The sequence below is a fragment of the Lissotriton vulgaris genome, unplaced genomic scaffold (genome assembly GCF_964263255.1).
Source record: "Lissotriton vulgaris unplaced genomic scaffold, aLisVul1.2 SCAFFOLD_1226, whole genome shotgun sequence".
NCBI classification, from domain to species: Eukaryota; Metazoa; Chordata; class Amphibia; order Caudata; family Salamandridae; genus Lissotriton; species Lissotriton vulgaris.
Genome location: NW_028253029.1, coordinates 41100 through 44975, shown reverse-complemented (window position 1 = coordinate 44975; position 3876 = coordinate 41100). Strand labels below are relative to the sequence as shown.

The 3876-nt window shown below is 46.3% G+C and overlaps 1 pseudogene; it reads left to right on the top strand.

The window, feature by feature from the left end:
- Positions 1–2004: 2004 nt before the first annotated feature.
- On the top strand, positions 2005–2975 carry LOC147661184 (NADH dehydrogenase [ubiquinone] 1 beta subcomplex subunit 2, mitochondrial-like; annotated as a pseudogene).
- Positions 2976–3876: the final 901 nt, after the last annotated feature.

Genomic DNA, 3876 nt, shown 5'->3' with positions numbered 1-3876 from the left:
CTGATCTCCGAATTTAATATCACATATTTTAGTAAAGATGTTTTTTAAATTATGTGTTTGTAATTCCACTTAAGTAGGCATTTTCTTTCTTTAACCATTCTGTGTGCCTCTGCCTGTTTGTGTATTGAGTGTCTGGCTTTGGCGTGACAGGGGCTGGGGATGTGCATTCACTGTAGACAGCCACTAGGGGGTTTGAGGTGTGCCTGGCTCTTCATGGATGACTTAGAGCTAGGCTGAATAGACCTTGGCTGAATTTAGAGTAGTAGGAGGAGAGTTCCTTGCATCTGAATAGGGCCTGCCTCTCTATAACAATGCTGTCTTCACCCCCGTGGTCATAGTGCACCAGAGACGACAGAACTGGTTTGGACTGAGCTCAGACACCCTTGCACAAAGAGAACAAAGACATTTTGGGGTATAAGTATTAGACTTAAAACACCAGAACTTTAGACTACTTCTGAATTCAAGAGGAACCTTTGCCAAGGAGAAGAGCTGGAGAAACTTGAGCAGGAGTACTGCCCCTTTGCTGTGTGCTGTCTGGGGTTGGCCGTCAGTGGCTGTTTCTGCCAAGGAAAGGAGAAGGACTTTGCTGTGTGCTGCGACCCCCTGCTTGAGGAAGATCTCCAAGAGCTGGCAGTGAGCTTGCCTCCTGTTCTGAAGTCTCAGGGACACAAAGACCTCACCACCAGCTCCCCTGAACTTCCTTGCTGGGAGTTCTGACCTGCCAAGATCTGCCTGTGACTGTCTTGGGCCTCTGGAGGTTGTTTCTGCTGTTGGGAGCTGGAGAAGCAACACAACTACAAGAAAATCGATGCATCGCTCTTCTTGCAGCAGTTTTTCCAACGCAGCACCACGGTGGGAGAAGAATCTCCTTGCATCGCCTCTAACAAAACCAACGCAGCGCCGGCCGTTTGTGAAGGAGAGAAAAAATAGAGAAAATAAAAGGACTGTGCGTAAGAGCTGAGGAGAAGGCAGAAAGTCGTGCGCCACGACAAGACGCCAGTGCATTGAGTGAGACCAATTCAAGACTTGGAGACAAGTCTCTGTCAGCCTCTGGGGCAATAGGCCTCCCTCCCTCATTGGCTGGGCCCGCACGTGGTCCTGCTAGCGCGAGACGTCATGTGGCATCTTGGAACTGCTTCCAGTTGGTCTTTGCTGTAGTTTGACTGCATAGCAATACAAGAGCTCTGTTGGCAACCCTGGTTGCTCCGTTGTGAAATATGCAATTAGCAGCTCTATCTGCATTTTGTCTCTTAAAGGTGTGCAATCCTATTTTATTTACCTAGTTATTTTTGGCATTTTGGCCATGGAAAACCACATTGCATAGGGCCCACCTGGGCCGCTTACCCAGGCCCCTGAACCGAGGCCTTAGATGTTCGCCCCCACCTCCCAAGGGGTCCAATTCTCTTCAGATATGTGACTATCAGTTTGTCTTCCAAGGTGCCTACCCCTGCTCTGAAATTTGCCATTTTTAACCAGTTCTGCTACAGAGCAGCCGATGGTAGATCAAGACATAACTGTACTACTGAATGTCTATACCAACCATATTGTGGCATGCTAATACCAGGACAGACTATCGAGCGACAAAACATTGAAAGGTAAATGCATATAGAGAAGAGTGTATTTACTATTTCTAACTCCACATCTGTGTCCCTTGAAGATATATGTATAGCACAGCTACTTTTAGGGATACAAAATCTAGGCTTACCTGTCAATTCTATTTATTTTCAATGTTCTGTCCTCAATGCTCTGTCCCATCGATATAGTTGATTCGATATTCAGGGGGCACACCTTCAAGACAAAATGTGACACGTTGATACTGCCTTCTTGACCGCTGATGTTGCAGTTCAAGTGATATGAAAGATGAGAGCACTTAATGGAATATTTGTAGGTCCCTTGTAAAAAATTGTTTACATTTTGGAGCTCTATCTGCTTTTTATTCGTTTTAGATGTGTAGTTGTATTTCATTTGCTTAGTCATTAGGTGAAATAATACACTGGATAAGGCATGGCTGCCCTGCCTACAGTGGGCTCTACCCAGATGCCTTTCTCAGCTCACTCCCACTTCTCTATAAGAGACGCTCTATCTAGTCACAGGCCTACCGCCTACTTATTTTGCCTTCTCCCCTACTAGTGTTCTACCTGGCAGTGCAGGTGAAGGGTGAGAAGGTTATGGGTATTTTGTGGTGGCACCTTCTCTGCTCAGGTCTGGAATGACCTGGTGCCAGAACCCCTCTTCTATTTACACCCATTCTTTACCTTTCCTCAAAACATGCTCCTCTTTTGTACTGGAACTTAAATGCATTCATTCCACAGAACCACTGACTGGTACTCTTACTTCTGCATCCTTAACAACACCCACATCAACGGTTTGTGTTGTCACTCCTCAGAGGTCCCTAGTGACCCATATATGCATGGTGTCCTTGGCATCCCACTCCCTGTGGACTCCGCAAACCACATAGTACGATTGGTTGTTTAATAACCATTCCTATTGGCTACTCTGCTGCTGCTCCTGGAGGGACCGCTCAGACATGCATAATTTCTATGGTTTGCCGTTCCGCCACTCCTGTGTGCACGTCTGAGACCACAGAACATTGCTGAATATATAATGTCATTCTGATGGGTTGCTCATCTACCACGCCTCTTTGGACCATTAAACACCTTTTACCAGGCTGGCAGCACTACAACTACTTCTTTGTAACTCCTGCTGGTGGCCGATGCTTGACGAATGGAGTGAGGAGAAGGGTGGGGTAGAGGCGTGCTGGGGGCGGAGTGCACATTGAGCCTCAATATCGCCAGTTTCCTCAGTTGGCCAAGTTACAGGTGTGGAGGACAGAGTTTCTGAGCAGATTCATGTGGTTGTGGTTCCTGTGGCACTTCTAGCATGATTACGAAGCAGTGTTGGGTCACTTCCCTTATCCTGACAGTTCTAAATGGACAGATGAAGAGTTGGGAATGCCTCCAGATGATGAAGAATAGACTACAAAGCTCACGTCTCTCTGAGCTGACCTGGAGGGTTATTGAGAAAGCCGGATGGTCTGTCACCTACTGTAACTTTCTAACTCCTGAATAGGCTCAACAATGGGTTGCTTCCTGGCACATGGGGTGGGCTCCAGAGTCATACACTAAGGCTGTTCATGTAATGTTTGCCCCTTTGTACCATCAGGCCATATTCTATGGCTGTTAATATAATGATCATTTCTATATGATGCTTTCTGCTGCTCTTTTGAGGAGCCCTCAAGATATATAGCATGGCTCCTTGCATAATTCCCATTCACATGTAATACTCATCCGGCACGCATCTTAGGACTATTAAAAACATATTTGGCGGCTGCATAATAGCTACCAATTTGCTTATCTTAGATAAAAGTTGGACTTGGGCTTTTCTGCAGGGTCATACCGAACCTTTTGGCCTCCACCCTCCTGTTATTTGAACTCGTTTTTGTTGGATTTTAAGACTCTGCACAATTTACCACTTCTAACCAGTGCTAGAGTGCTCTCCGTTTTAACCTCATGCGCGCTAGCGGAATTCTGCTCCTGCGCTGAGATTTTTAAAAACGCATGTTACGTGATGAGCTGGGCTTGTCATCAGCGTGCGAGGAGGCTACGCCATGACGAGCCCAGCTCGTCATCAGCGTGGAAGGGGTTAAACATGGTAGAATTGGCCTGCACCCAATTGCCATATTTAATTTACTTGTAAATCCCTGGTAAAGTGGTACCACATGTGGCCTATAAAATAAATTCTACTAGTGACCTTGCAGCACTGATTGTTCCACCCACTTAAGTAGCCCTTTAAACATGTCTCAGGCCTGCCAGTGCAGCCTTTGTGTGCAGGTTTAAACTGCCATTTCAACCTTGCAAAATAAACCTTTTGCCAAGT